Raw genomic sequence first — 17,533 nt, forward strand, 5'->3', positions numbered from 1 at the left:
AATAATGCATTCAGCATAGCATATATACTTTAGGGATAATTGGGTGTAAAGAAAAGTCAATAAATACAAATTTATTCGCATACAAAAATAATTGTATGGTTAAAATGTACACAAAATGATGAAAATACATAGTTTTTTTATTATTAATTACCAGATATAAACAGCGCATAAATCTTAACACTAAGCAGGATTATAATTTAAAAAGAAATCAATAGCAAACAAAAATCCACAAAATATTAGTTCACTTGAAGCACTACACATCTTAATATCTGCTGCAAGAATGAAAAAGAAACATGTGCCTACATGAGAAGCAACAGAAAGAAATTGGAGAGTATGGTTAAATAATAAAAACCAAATCCTTAATATCATCTACTGACAGAAAGAGAACAAAATGCAAATAAGAAGCAAATTTCTTAAAAGCTAACAATAAAGAAGAGATTAAAATTAGGATGAACTGTCATATTTTTATTGACATAAAACATCAGATGCCACTTGAAATCAAATGTTAAGTGAAGTGGTGCCCCCACACCAGTATAATTTTTCGATGTAGAGAAATGAAAATCGTAGACAAAACAAAATTTATAAATTTCTTACCTCCAGACATAAGTTTGTGCTGTTTAGTACAAAATTTCAGACACGCATCTCAGCTGTTCGGAGCAAAATTTTAACGCTGTCTTTGCTTGATCATTGTATATGAAACAACACAGTCAGAGAATATTATAGATATTCAAAGAAGGATTCAGTTGGTATTTCTCTAAGATTATATTACATATATAAGAAAGTGCTTGTGTGGTATAGTATTATAATGTTTATAATAACACATTATACTATATTTAATTTTTATACTAAATCAACCCAAGTTTTAAGGCCCGTTTATTCGTATATATATGCACACACAATTAAGTACACAATATATTAAAATAGATATATCACCTAAAAAAAGATATATCCCTATGAACAAAACAAAAATTATGGGTCATTCAAATAAATAAAAATTCAGTGATTCTTTTGCTGTGTTCTACCCAACGTAATTATTACTTTAAATCGTACATATACAATCAGTAGTCTAATATATATTTTACAATCAGGCATTATTACTACTTAGTCAACAATACAGACATATCTAAATTTTCATTATTGTTTACACTCATTACATGCACAATTGCGGTTTTTTATTTTAACAACAGAAATGAACTAAACATATCAATACTCTTGATCATTGTATCAGCAATATGAGCAAGTTTCTGTGTATCATACAGATTTATTCGCATTGCGCCCAGTCTCGTATACCGCAAAAAAATAAATAAATAAAATAAAATATGAAGGTGAAGGCCCTTTTCCGTTCCGCAAAATTTCCACAATTCCGCCTAAAACGTAAACAGAGTATCGAGACTTCGTAATCGATTACAAAGTGCAAAGCTATCAGCTAGTCGTCATCGATGGGGAAAGGAGACTCTTGGCCATCCGAAAAAGCGGCGACCTTTCTTAACACAACCCATCACGCCACAGGCGTCTCAAGACCAGAAGAGGAAAATGCTTATCTTCACTGTCATTGGCTGTATACCACGTGACACTCCCGAAACGTTTAGGCAAAGAATCTGTAAGAGATTCTTTGGTTTTAGGCGCTATTTCTGGTTTTTCGCCAACTGCAATTGTGTTTCTCGCCAATTGTTAGCGGTTTGTTTAAATCAAGGATATTGCTTTTTTTTTATTATCAAAATGGATATGTTTAAATGTAAATCTTGCAGTTCATCTTTTTATGCGAAAAGATATTTGAAAGCGCATGCACAAAGAATACACGAATTTAAATAATAAAGTTGCACCATTTTCGTGTACGTATTGTACGAAGCAATTTTGTACAAAAAATTCTTTAGCTAAACATAGGATACGTATCCATAATATAAGGCGAAGTAATATTAAATGCGGCGAAGACGAATGCCGGGAACTATTTTCTACTACGGGAGATTTAAGATCTCACTTAGAGACTTGCCATAATTACAGCAATATGACCAAATGTATAAAACTGGAGTTTCAAAAAAAGCAAGGTATGCAATGAACTTTTTATTATTTTATTTTCCTAGTTCAATTATAAATAAGCAAAATATATTGCGTAACTTCTGTATATAGCCCTTAATCTTTTTACGTTAAAATTAAATAGCTTCATTAAAGCTAGTTCAGCAATACATTTATTTGAAGAAACACCATATATATGGTATTATTAATTTAAGCTGTTTCAGCACACAAATATGCACTTATTTGAAAAAATTAACAAATTAATTACTTTGAAACATATAATTTCAGAACACTATAGTTTTAACAATTAAGATTATTTTTCTGTGTGGCTGCAATCTGCATATTTTTATTTACTAATCAGATGCCCTTATTATGAAAATTTATACATTTATTTATTTATTAGACTTTTATTCATGGCTATCGGATGAAGAAAGAAAAACAAAGACTCATTTTGTGGTAGATTCATCTGGGCAGAAACATAAAAATTACACCAGGACGCTGTTTTGCTGTAATAGAAGTGGGACATACAAAGCAAAAGGCAAAGGTGAAAGACAGCTAAAAGCACAAGGGACTTCCAAAACAGGTTTCTCTTGCACAGCTACTGTCATACTAAAAGATTTTGGCAATCGTTTTGAAGCTGTATATTTTAAAGAACATTAAAAGCATGAAAAATCCCTTTGTCATCTCCCTATTCCTAAACAAGAAAAGCAAAGTATAGCAGGCAAGTTATGTGTTAGACCGTATTTTGATTGTATTAATTTCTCTTAAATAAAACTATAATTACTTATGCAGTTGGAGCCTTTCTAGCTGTCATTAATATACAGGTGGTTCAAAATTCCAAAAGTGAATGAATTTTAATATTAATGAAGTTGATAACGAAAATCATTCATGGAAAATTCAGATTGGGAGAGAAATACGCGAGTGTGAAATTTAAAATTAGGCTTAACAGCAGACTTAATTTGCATAGATTTTAAATAAAATTATCAGCTTTGAGGACAATCAGACACAGGTATCTCTTCAGGAGTACAAAACTTTTGCAAAATGGAAGGAGTGGGTAGAGCAAAGTAAAGATGAACGTAACACTGTCTGCTGTGGAAAATAATAATGAAGCATGTAAAACCAAGATATTATAATTCTAAATGTGTTATGAAGGAATTAACACATTTATAATTCTAATATCTTAATTTGTTATATTTCATTACTGTTTTATCTGAATGGTTCAATGTTTGTGTTTCTCTGTCAACTGCTTTTAATATAAATTTGGATAATTCTCTTGAAGAAGAGGGACCTTGAAAATGCTGAAGTTTGATTCAAAATCTAGATGAAACTAAGATTAATATTTTGCCTGATTTAAAATTATGGTAAATTGTTTTCTCTTGTATTTATGAACAGCATATTAAATATTTATATAAAAGTGATTAATTATCTATATTTAAGTAACCTGAGATTTGTAACAATTGTTTTTCTTATTATTAAATTAAGTATCATATTTCTTACTAATCTACTGTATAGGCATATTTGTAAATTTAAAGATACTTTTTTTATTCCATTAGTTTTTAGTATATAAGATACATCTGTCATGATATTTACATTTTTCAGTAACTATATTATACTAATGAGCTAATAGTCAGTTTAGAGTTTTTGCCAGTAATCTATTGTCACATTTGTGAACAGGTGGTGTGGCTACACCGGACGTTGCCAGAGCGGACACGTACAATTTCGCGATCAGAGCAGACACTTCGAAACTCATCGTGGTTAGAGCTGCACATCTTTTCCCCATCTTAGAACAGATAAAGGGTGCAGATAAATAAGTAAATAAATACTTTTAAAAATTGCAAATATAATTTAAAACAGTATTTTAAGTGGCAAATCTCTTTTACCGATGTTCTCTGTTTTTGCACTCGATTATCGAATTACAATGATAAATACATTTTTGCCAAACATATTTAATTATTTATATGTATTTAAATTGTTATGATATTATAGTGCGAATGCATTTTAAACATAGCGAAATGTAATAAAAATAAAAACTTTTGTGTAAATATAAAATGTAATAAAAATAAAAATTTCAGGGATTTTGTGGAAAACTGTATTTTAGAGTCAAATATTAGAACAGGTGCAGTTACCATAAAATTAATTAGCTGCATTAATGTAAGTAAAAATAAATATTAGAAGTAAAATATACAAAACAGATACTAGTAAATAAATACTAGCTATCCTTTATTATAAAGGCATAAATATAATTTACAATTTAGTCCAACCTAGTTACAAAACTTAAAGATTTTAGACATTTTTCTAAATTGTTTGATGTTTCGAATTCTTTTAGGATGTTTTTAATTCTTTCATCCAATTTTACATATGCTTTTTTCCTTGTTATTTCAGGGTCGCCTAATTCTCTGGCTTTCAAATTAAAAGACACTTTTTTGTGTTTCTTCTTTTAGTATTTTAACTAATAAGTGCACAATAGGCTGGTTTCTGCCAGTGATTGTGTTTAATTTAGAATTCCACCTTTCAACAGAATTATTTGTCTTATGATGCTGTCCATGTACATTCCGTATTTTAATGGGCATATTTTGATTTTCCATTCACTACTCGACAAAAGAATCAATGAATGTGGTAAGTTTGTTAGTGCTAAAAGCTTTTTCCTATACAATGCTCTAAGTATCATCTACATGTTCTATTGGCAAGTAAGCTAAGGCAGAAATCATTCTACAGACATGTCTTATATGTTCGTTCTCTTTATATTCCTTTATTACACCCATTTCTCCCCATTCATCTTATGTCACAAACATTGATTAAAATGAAAGTTACAACCGAATATAGTCGAACTGGGAAATTCTAACATACAGCTATTGATGGCTGCGGCTTCAAAATCAAATTTTATAATGTCCGGCTTCTACTTAGGGTACCAACATTTCACTTCCTGAAACATTGCAACTTACGTTGCTTGTGTCTTATAAGGCAGAAATGCAAAAAGCGCTGGATAAATATCGGTCTCAGTTGCTGTACTCCTTACGTTGATGTTCAAATTTCAAAACACTTACTATTTTATATATTGTTGAAAGAATTGATTAGGGCAATGAAATGTTCATTAAAAAAAAATTTCAGTTGCAAGCTGATATTCTAATATCATACCATTGTTTGCATGGAATTCATATTTAGTAGGTATAAAATAATATAAAATTTTCTTTTCAAGTTTATATAAATGAAAAACTTTATTTTGCATATAGTATATATAATTTTTATCTCCTAATTATCTTTTTAAATTATTGCAGGGGGTGGAAGAGAAACGAATTTTGCAAGATGCAAGATTCTCTTCGAGAGATGATATTGAAACAAAACAGTTAATAACGAGAAAAGACCTGCATAACATTAAGAGGGATTTTGGTCTGAGCATTAATTCTAAAGGATTTATTTTAACAGATGATGAGACAAGTGTTTGGTCCTGGGTTAATACGATGTCGCAAATGGAATTCAACCCCGTTCTGATGTATAAACGTCAAGGAGAAAAATATGCAAATGTAAACGAAAATGATTTCATGTTAGCAATAATGACAGAATTTCAAAAAAAAAAAAAAAAATGTTGATAGAATTTGGTAATGATAGAATCTGTATTGATTCTACACATGGAATTTCTGCTTATGGATTTGAACTTGTAACATTGCTTGTCGTTGATAAGTATGAAGAGGGCATACCAGTTGCTTTCTTAATATCATCAACAGTATCAGAAAAAATTTTGGTAAACTTTTTTAACTGCATCAAAAAGATCATTGATATCAAGCCAAAGGTTTTCATGAGCGATGTACATTTGGTTCTTGCCAAAAATTATTATGTGCTTGGCATGTGGACAGAGCATGGAAAGGTCATTTGAATTCTGTGCCAAAACATAAAAGACAAGCAGTGTACAGAACTTTAAAAACTTTAATGTATGAATTAGATGAAGAAATGTTCAACAAAATGTTAGAAACATTTTCTGAGCAACTAACTATGTGAAGATGAAGACACGCGAGAATTCCATAAATATTTTATGACATACTATTTTGAAAGAGCCAAAATGTGGGCATACTGTTTCAGAAAAGGGGCTAAAATCAACACCAATATGTATGTTGAAACATTTCATCCGAAATTAAAATATATTTATTTAGATGGGAAGAAAACCAAACGGGTTGATAAATGTATCATCGAGTTAATTAATCTTGTCAATGATCAAAAGTTTGACACTTACATAAAATATCAGAAAGGAAAAATAACAAAGAAGACAACAAAAACATTTCAACGCCATAAAGCTGCTGAGCTTTTAAATGCTAACTGTGTAAAAAAAGATGATGTATGGGAAGTTTCATCAGAACTGGGAGAAAATTCTTATAAAATTATCAGAGATCATGTTTGTAATGATTTATGCCTCATAACTTGTAGACTTTTTTGTTCATGCTGTTTAAAAGCTTATAAATGTACATGCCATGATTATTCTATTTTAAATAATATGTGTAAACATATACATTTTGTAATCATGTCTGAAAAAAAGACAGAACCTTATATAGGCCCTCTAAACAGAATACCTACTAGGAATAATTATGAATCTTTAACAGTAAGTAAAACATGCATTAGTGAACTTATTCAATCTTCATTTTCAATTTCTGAAAAATTAAACTGCATTGAAAATATGGACATTAATCTTGCTACACAAATAAAAAAGCATTTAAATGTAATTGAACATTTATTAGAAGTTCCTTTGTTAGATAAAGCACATGCTTCAGTTTCAAAAGAACCAACAAATAAAAAAATTGTTCCCCAAAAGAGATTTTATTCAGTTAAAAAACGAAAAGTGTGTAAAAAAGTACAGTTTGGAAATCCTTCAACAGCAGAAAAAAATAATACCAAACCTATTTTATTAAATCAATTAATTGTTAATTCAGATCCCAGCTATGATCATTTGTATTGCAGTGAATTGAATGCCAAAAGTTTAAAAGAAAAGTCACTAAATAATGTTTAAGAAAATTATGCTATTTAAGTATTTTTAAAATTTGTGTATTTATAAAAAATTATTTGATTTTTATGTAACTAATCTGGATGTCTCATTTTAATTTAATTATGTATCTTATTATAAATTTAATAAAATTGTTATAACTGTTCTACTGTATATCTAAGCTATGCATTTATCCTATACTTAATCTATGCATACGTTAAATCTATTTATAAAGTCATGCTTTATAATAACTATTCTACTGTAAATGTGAATTACACATTTATCATATACGTAATCATTGTCCAGTTAGGTGATAGGATTGCTGATGTTTCTTTAAATAATGAGTCCAGATAAGCAGGATGGTATGAACAATTTATTAGGAGAATAGGCACAATACTATTACACACAGAACAAAAATGGCTGAAAACAAATCAAGGAGAATAGGGATATTTAGCAATTCACTTTTAGCTTATGAAATAAATTCTAAAGTTTCCTAAATCACTTTCTCAGGATAAACACTAACTTGTAATTCAGCTAACTGCAAAGTCTGCACCTGATTCACAAGCTCTCTTGTTCTCAGACCCGTATTTATACTCTGCAGGATGTGTTATGCAAGATAAATGCAAAGTTCGTTATGACACGAAAACCTATTTTCGAAGCCCTGTGACCAGTTCATCCAGAAGTTTCTAGAGCCATGCTGCAACAGGCATCTCAAGATAGATAACGCAAAATGCTTATCTTTACTGTCATTGACTATATCACATGACAGTCCTGAAACGTTGTTGGCTCTATTTCTAGTTCTCCTCCAACTGCGTATCTCGTCAATTGTTAGCAGTTTGTTTAAATCAAAGAGCTTGCACTTCGCTTTCTTTCTTTTTGCTTTTATTACTGAGATGGATATTTAAACATATCCATATTATATAGATATTTAAACATAATGCAAATCTTGCAGTGCATCTTTCTATGTGATGAGATATTTAAAAGCACATAAACGTATGCACAAAGATACCGTTGCTAAAGTTACGCCATATTCATCATCAATTTTAAGCAAACACAGAATATGCATTCATAACGTAATGTGAAAAAAATATTAAATTCAGTGAAGTAGGATGTCTAGAACTGTTTCTCACCACAGGAGATTTAAGATCTCACTTTTAAGTTAGTTTTAAGTCACTTTAAGATTAAGATTAAAGACTCGCCATAATTATAATAACATGATAAAATGTATGAAACTTAGAGTTCCATAAAAAACAAGGTTTGTAATGATCTTTTCCTTATTTTGTTTAGTTCAATTATAAATAAGAAAAATATATTACGTGACTTCTATATATAGCCCTTAAACTTTTTATATTCAAATTAAATAGCTTAATGAATACGGTGTTATTCATTAAAGCTATTTCAGCACACACATTTATTTGAAAAAACATATATATGGTATTATTAATTTAAGCTGTTTCAGCACACAAATATACATTTATTTGAAAAAATTAGCATACATTAATTACTATAAAACTTATAATTTCAGAACACTATAGTTTTAACAACTGAGATTATTTTTCTGTGTGGGTGCAATTTGTATATTTTTATTATAATGTCTTATAAAAATTTAACAAAAAATGCAACTTATTTTTTTTATCTACTGCCATGTATAATTTGTTGTACTACTTGTTCCTTAATATGGAAAAGTTGTTATAAAAGTGCACAGTATGGCTCATAATTTGATTTCAATGTCTCACTTTAACTTTTTTTTTTTGTCTTTTGACCAGGAGAATTTATTATGAATTATTATTATTGTTTTACATATATTATTATTAGTTACTGATGAAGATTAATAATGGTTTTGGTTTGGTTTATTTAATTACGGCTATCTGCCTAAGGGAAGGGATGCCTTCGTGGAGGACTTTCTAAGGGAAACTGGCTCGTATACACGTTACACATGGAAAAAACCATGAAAACGCCCATTCACAGGATTCGAACCTCGGACCGAACTACCAGTGTTCAGTGTCTTAACCGCTCGGCCTCTGGTGGGCTATATGAAATAACGAAAATTTGCTATCTTTGCTTTATTTCCAGCATAAATGCAAGTGTTTATTTTAGGAAAATAAAGCTGAATAAAATTTGTATATTTTTGCTAATTTTTTGAAAGATAATTTTAACTATTTCATTTGTATTATGGAGAATAACGAGAATGAAACAAGTAAAAACCTTTCATCAGATAACAAATAAGCGAAGATGCCAAATTTGAATATTAAGCGATAAAAAATTTTGAGAGCACACTACTCATACTTATCTCAGATGTTAAAAATCTGTTGGTTTATATAAAAAGTTGACTAATTCTTAATACAGAATACTATAACAATGCAAGCACTGACATAGTTTTCATAACCCTACATTTAAAAAACATTATAATTTAAAGATATAGCTTTTCCTGAAAATACACCATAAAGTACCACATTTAACCAATTTGTTACAAGCTTGATACCATGTGAGCAAACTTCAAACTGCATATCAGTTAGATTAAAAATGAAGAACAAGAACTGAATATGAATAAGGTACTAAATTTTTAAAAGTCTATAATATAAACAGGCTAAATGAAATAATGCATAAGTGTATATTTAAGTATTTATGGTATTAATTTTAGAAAAACACCTATTGACTCGGGAAAGTTTCGTGAAATTTAAACCAAGTACTGAAGTTGCATTCATGCCAAAATGAAACCACACTTTTTATATGCTCATATTTTATTGTGGAATGTAAATACAAGTAATCAGGAATACAATGAATTCACAATATTAAAAAATCACAGGTGGACATGAAGAATAATCTTACGAACACTCTATAAAACTGCTTTTAATTTTTATACAACATATGAAATTACCTTGAATTATAGAAGAAAGGTAGTTGAACAAATATGAAAATGAGATTTCATAACCAGGATAACTTCATGCAAAATTAAGAAAGCAGCTGCTAGAAATATTGATACTCTTCTGTTATGAGGATTGATTGTATGTATGTATATATATGTGCATGTCTATTTGTGTGTGTATGCATACATATATATATGCACATGCAAAATATATATGCCAATGTGCGGCTCGCGAGCCTTATACGGCTCTTGCAGGCAATTTGTGCGGCTCATGCATATAAAATATATGTATGAAATATGGTAAACTAAAACTATTCAGTGTCCAAAAGGAAGTAATTAATTAGTTTAGACTCGTTTTACAAAGTTATCAGGGATTTCTTTCTATTTAAAACCTCCTCCACTACTTCTATAATGATGTAAATATGAACTTGTGGCTTTTAGAAAATTTAAATGCAGCTCTCGAACATTCCTGAATTCAAACGTGCTTACTGAAATGAAGTTTGGCCAACTCTGATATGTACATTTCTGAATCTGGTTCCGATAACAGAACAGGGCCAAAATATCTTGTGAAAGAATATATATTGAAATGCCTCACATTATTTATTAAGTGAAATGGATTTGAAAAAAAAAAAAAAAAAAAAAAGGTACATAAGTTGTATCTTCAAAATAAACAATATGTTAATATGTAATTCCTTAACATCAGAAAACATACTGACAAATTATCAATAACATAAATGATATTCTAATGGAAATTATAAGTAGATACACTTATAACTATTAAACCAGTCTGCAGTTATAAAATATAGCAATTTTAATTTTGACATCAGTTGCAAAAGTATTGCATAGCAGAAATATACTTTAATTCACAATGGCATTACCATAATATTCCTGTCATTGCAACTTACTTATTATAATACAAACCCAGTTATTTCAAATCAATTTCTATATAATTCCTGTGTAATATAGTACTTCAAATATACTGTTTGGTATGCCTGTTCACACTTGAATTCTTAATTTTGTTTTATAATTCTTTAATTATGACCCGAGAAATGCATGCAAATAATTCCATATGTTATAAAATGCGTTATATATTCCATTTTAATGTGATCATATCTTTACTTTGAACATCAAAATATGATTTTAGTCTTTGAAATATATTCATCTCATAAAGTGGTAAACAGCACATCGCAAACTAATGAACTACAATATAATATAAACAGTGTTAAATAAACAAAATGTTGTATTAACATTTAGGCCTGACTCTGGCTCACTTTGAAAAAACTGACACCACTTCTGAACCTTAATGTAAATTTTTAAGCAAACTGTTGCTCCTTTTAATATTCCCCATCTTACTAATGAATTATTTTGGTAATTCATCACAAACGATGCAACTAGCAATTATGATATGGCGTTTTTATTTTGGCGATTCTAAATATTAAATTTTCGCCAAAAGTGGTAAACTTACACAGTTAGTTCTAGTGTTAATGCTGACGTCCAAAGGAAAGAAAACCACGTGACCTGTAATAACCAATCAGCATTAGGTTACGCATTTTCCTCTTCTGGTCTTGAGACGCCTGTCATCACGCCTGATCTCAGGCGCGTATTTCCAAACCCTACCCCACTTTTCGAATTTTTGACGTCATGGACAAATCGACTAGTTTCGCCTGGATAGTAATTCTTGAGCATGCGCTGAAGGGCGAGAAGTAACATAAACACAACTTTGGCTTGCTCTTGTAAACAGTATTAAATATATTGTCTGAAAGTGTATTCGTTTATGTAATTGCATAATTTTAATGTTTCTGTAATAAGAAAACTTCATTCAGATAAAATTTATTTTAATATTATTATTATTATCTGGTTATAGGATTATACGAAATGCTGAATACTCTAGGTACTATCGAAATCTTCGCATAACCTTTCACATAGGATTTTGCCTTATCATTTTAAAATATATTGTATTATAAAGATTAAATCAAAGCAAATTACTTTGTTAGAGATGTGAATGTTCTAACTGAATTTTCTTTTTATCACTTATTATTTATTTCCTCTTTGAAAACATATTCATATTTGACAAATAATTATCTCCGCTGAAAATTTTTTGATTGTTTAAAAACTATATTTGTCAATAATGTAATAAAAACTCACTAATCTAGTGCTTCATAGATCAATATGACAATGAATTTAAAATGTTTTAAAAACAGTTCTTTAATCTTTATTTTGTAGTAGATGCAACTAATGTCACAGAGAAAAAATATTTCAATAAAAAAGTTCTCCATGTTAATTCAATAGCAAAATTATTTCTATTTCAGTGAAATATCCACTTTCAATGCTTACATAACAGAAAAATGTAACATAAGCATTTTAGAAGTTTTAAATAGAAGCTAAAGGTTTATTGTGCAATTTTATGTAAGAAACGTAATAATTTACTTTCATTCCTTTTAAATCGGCATATTAGTTTCCAATCAACTAAAATTTTTGGCAAGTTAGAGACTTAACTTAACACACAGTATTCCGTTACTTAAAATATCAATTAATTGTTCTTTTTCATATAGAGATGCATTGGAATTGAAAATACCAAAGGCAAAATGAGTCACAGATCTAACCTAATGCCTTATTTGGAAATTTTTCAAAAAAATTTGTCAATTTTATCATATGTCGTTTTAAACAAGAAATCTGTATTATTTTCTTTAGTAAATTGTGAAAAAGCATGTTTCTGGTGGTTTTTTTTTTTTTTTTTTTTTTTTTTTTTTTTTGCTTCGATTCTCCTTGCCAAACTATTGATTTAGTTACATTAGTACAAACTGTGACACAGTGTGTCTAGGTAAGATTGTTTCAAAATGTCTGAAAATAATTTCAAATATTTTCTCTCCAGTTGCTTTTCCTTCCCAAATATTACAACATAAAAAATATTCTACTGTATCGTTTTCAAAAACATATCTCACATAAACGATAAATTGAAACATTTTAGTACTGTCGGTAGTTTCATCAAGTTTTATAGTAAAGACTGGATTTTGTATTCTATAGTGCCCGATATGATAAAAATTTGGTGAGAAACAGTATCTATTTTTAATGCTATTGTTTTTAAATAGTTACTATATTTTTCTGCATGCATAAATGATGTCATTTTAATTGATGAAGGAAGAATGAGCGATTCTCCAATTGTATGAGGTTTTAAATTTTTTGCAATTAAATATGAAACTGTTAAGGATGCCTGTAAATCCTTCTCAGGAACTGTTGTATATTTTTTAAAAAACACATTTTAATTTTAAATGCTCTCAGCTCATTCTTTAAAAAAATTCTTCAGATTTATTTACTTAATCTTTATGTTTAGTTTCTGAGGTACTTTTCAGTTTCACTGGCGCAAATCTCGCCAAGCAGACTTTGTTGACGACAACATACAATATACAAATAAAAAATGTTAACAGACGTTAGTTCTAAGAATTTTTGTTTGATCTTTACATTATGGTAACTTGACATTTTTTTGGCGAAAATTTGGCGACCAACTCTCCTACAGCAACCCTCTATTTTTTTTCCCACCGCCATTTTGTCTTCATGAAGTAAAGACATGTTTCTTTTCTTTTTATCTACTGAACACTTCTTCCAACAATCTACTAGCCGAATTACACTTATGCTAGAAATTTTATCTAACAAAACTGCTTAATCATGACAAATATTTACTGAAAAATTGGGAAAAAGTGCACAATACCATACTCCTTACGCGTTTTTCAAAATAACACATACACATAAACCATGTACACGCCGACTTATTTTTACTTAAAAAAACATCCCAGAATTGCACAAAAATGGCATTGCGCACACTCTTCACTATATCCATGTACACTGCTTTTTTCTCATAAATTAGAAAAATTTCACGAAAATACATGACAATTTTCTCAATCTTTAAACCCAGTAAAAAGAACATATATGAAATTACCTGATCGCGAAAAAGTATTTACCCTTTCCAAATATGAACATTTCCACATATAAAATAAATAAAATATCCAAAAACTTTTACATCTAAATCATCTATTACATTATACACATCACCAACGAATTCATACCGCAAGCATTACAAATACTATCAAATATTTAAATTATTTCCATGCACGTTTACTTCAATTTAAACGTATACCAAATTCCTACAAACATAAAATTCACAAAATAACTATCATTTAATTAAAATATCACTAAACCTTGTACACGCCGACTTATTTTTACTTAAAAAAACATCCCAGAATTGAACAAAAATGGCATTGCACACACTCTTCACTATATCCATGTATACTGCTTTTTTCTCATAAATTAGAAAAATTTCACAAAAATACATGACAATTTTCTCAATCTTTAAACCCGGTAAAAAGAACATATATGAAATTACCTGATCGCGAAAAAGTATTTACCCTTTCCAAATATTAACATTTCCACATATAAAATAAATAAAATATCCAAAAACTTTTACCTCTAAATCATCTATTACATTATACACGTCACCAACGAATTCGTACCGCAACCATTACAAATACTTAAGTGTCAGATATTTAAATTATTTCCATGCACGTTTACTTCAACTAAAATGTATACCAAATTCATACAAACATAAAATTCGCAAAATAACTATCATTTAATTAAAATATAATTAAATTCAAAAACACTACTTAAAATATAAATGAGCACATACATTAAATTAATACATACATAAATACCCATTTCGAATTCACTTACATACTTCATACAAGGAATGAGTTACGGCCATGGGATCCAAAAATTCACGAACACTGTTTCACACAACACAGAATAAAGCCAAATACAAAATTTCCAGATTTTTTCCCGATTTCACCCCTTTTCCGATTAAAGAACCATAATTCGTCCATTAATATCACATGACATACCCCATGATCTCTCATTTCCCTCACGCAAAATAATGCGTAATCGGAACTGAGTACTGCTCACATTATTACCAAAGTGCCAGGTAGTAACCTTTATCGCCTCCAAAATGTCGCCAAACTACCAGTTACCATATTGTAAAGATCAACCGAATTATTTATTTTGAAGGCACAAACATTTTAATATCTTTTAAAATTTTATAAAAAGCCAATAAATAGAGATAATAAATTTGTTAAAAGACATTAAGAATTTACTATGTTTTCATGGTTCAACATCCTGATTCGCCGGTTCGTATCACGTAACACCATGTGATCTCATCTCACGTAAACTACGCTACAAAGATCTAATTCTCTCAGTAATTATCTACATTAATTTCAAGTTAAACCTTAATTTGGAATACAAGTTTAAATGCAAGAATTATTTCAATTCGTACAAATAGCTTACTCAGAAATTATGTAAAACCGCAGTGCTTTACTTCGCTACTACATTCTCATTAGAATTGATGAATTTAACCCTTGATTTTGCCTTTGGGTGGGTGGTGTGATTGCAGTCTAATTGTCTTAATTACCGCGAATGGTCTTGGGGCATAAATTTTAATTATCTTGTAAAAATTCTATGTAGTTGTATGCCAGTATTGAAAGAAACAATCTGATAAGAAATGGTTGTGACTTGTTTCAAAAATGAGGTTGTTTTCGAAAAAACAATTACAGTACTCTTGTATAATACTTACAAGGAATGAGTTAGGTTATTTAACTAAAGTGCAGTCAATTTTATTTCTTATTTACATGAATGATGTATCACACAATGCTGTGTAGGCTAGTGACCTAGCGATGATGACTCAAAATGAATCTTTGCATTCAGGCATACACTCTTTATAAGAATATAACCATGCACTGAAGTCCTAGCTTCAGCAGGTACATTTTGTTATGCTATGCAATCTCTGTGGGTCTTAAATCCCAAAAATTTTGCTACTTGATATTTCTGTAAATTCCAAAATTTGCACACCTGCCATAACTGCACTGGCTGTGGCCTCAGTTATCCAATGTTCCAACAAAATCAAATATTGTAACATTATTTTAGACCAGACTTTCTTAAACTGTAGATCGCAACCCCCATCTACAGCAGAGGGTCGCAAAAAATTTTAGTAGTTTTGGTATTTCTTAAACTTTTTACAATTACCCAATATTTTTACACAATGTATCTGAAAATAGATAAAGATAAGACAATACAAAGAGAAAAACAAAAATGTTTTAACGCATTCTGTTTATAATATAAATGTTCACTTTACTCGCTTTGCACGTGACGGTGTCATTTCGTCTGTTAATTAATTAAAATTTTCACATTGTTCTATGTCTCAAAATGAGAATTAAAAATATGATCTAAAACTGCAATACTATCTTACAATACAAGTGAAAAAATTGACAGTTTCACTCGCGCATGTGTCAGATTTTCGCAATGCTTATGGGGTCCCACAAAATTTTCATAAATATTTTGGGGTCGTGAAAAAAATCTATGATAAAAAAGGGTCACAACTGAAAAAAAGTTTAAGAAGCCCTGTTTTAGAACAATCAGTTTCCTGACACCAACCCATTTTTTTGCCTGTTTGTTTCTAAGCCGAATTATGTTTCTGTCGGAATTTTTCTATATTTTTACTGTTTCAGCTGAATGGAAAAACACACTAAAATGTTTCAAATGACTATTAGGGGAAGAGAATCGAATATCCCACATTATTATTATCTCTATTTATCTCCTGTTTTGATTCTGAGTTATGTTTTTTGATAGAATTTTTCCATATTACATATTTCAGTTCAACAAAAAATCAACTTTTAAAATATTGAGGAAAAGCATGTACTAAAATGTTTCAAAATGAAAATGTGGGATAAATAAATATATAAATTAGTTTTTTCTAGGAGTGTAGGAGTTCTTATACATAGTATATAAAGAAATTTAGAAACAACTTTTCACAAAGACTAAAAAATTGAAGTTCAAATGATCTTCATAAAATCCTATAAATGTGGAACAAGGATAATTTAAAATGTAAAAATTAACACGTTGACTGCCACGCGCATTTTACGTGATTTGCGCATGACGCCAACTTGAAATTTTTATTATGCGATATATATTATGTCGAAATATTATCTACAGAACATAATGTTATATAATCGTGCTTCATGCTGGGGGTCACCAGCGACCTCCAAACATCTGTAGACCATTTTTGTGATTTATAATTTAAATTCTTACGATTTATTATTCTTCAAACCATTATAGTAACAATGGTACTATTTAAAAATTTATCAGTATCAATATTTATTCTAATTATGTATTTTACTATTGGTCGCATTGCCAGTGGCATCCACGGCGCTGTAACCAAGTCGAGTGCAGGTCACCGGTGACCCCCACGGCAGTCAACATGTTAAAATAAACCATCACAAAAAAAACCAAAAAAGTAGTATAAAAGAACAAGAAAGGTGAGGAATCCAACCAACTTTAACATAATATTGTCAAGAGGAGATATGTCGAATTTAATTACATTTCCCCTTCTAAAACAAAATCCTTGCTTCTCTGTATCCAGAATCAGCTGATGAACCATTTCAATATATTTTTTATCTTAATAGTTCACCAAAAAATTCTTGTCCTCCTCAAATCGAAGGAAAATCATTGAAAATATCTTCCGATTTAAAAATATTTTTCTAATCTAAAAAAAAGAAAGAAAGAAAGAAAACATGCCCTTAAAAATGTAGAAAAAGTTAAAATCCTGCAGTGGAAAATCTTTGAAAGGTCAAAATAATTTTAATACAAAACTT

General features: G+C 29.5%; 1 long non-coding RNA gene across 1 annotated transcript; it reads left to right on the top strand.

Annotated features, from left to right (window-relative positions):
• Positions 1-1,449: 1,449 nt before the first annotated feature.
• Positions 1,450-7,044, top strand: LOC118202963 (uncharacterized). The gene is made up of 3 exons (XR_015040774.1): positions 1,450-2,045; positions 2,417-3,824; positions 5,289-7,044. It is a non-coding gene; the product is annotated as an uncharacterized LOC118202963 (long non-coding RNA).
• The last annotated feature ends 10,489 nt before the right edge of the window (positions 7,045-17,533 follow it).

The sequence above is a fragment of the Stegodyphus dumicola genome, chromosome 4, assembly GCF_044657685.1.
Source record: "Stegodyphus dumicola isolate Sdum_Otavi_A_Nest chromosome 4, ASM4465768v1".
NCBI classification, from domain to species: Eukaryota; Metazoa; Arthropoda; class Arachnida; order Araneae; family Eresidae; genus Stegodyphus; species Stegodyphus dumicola.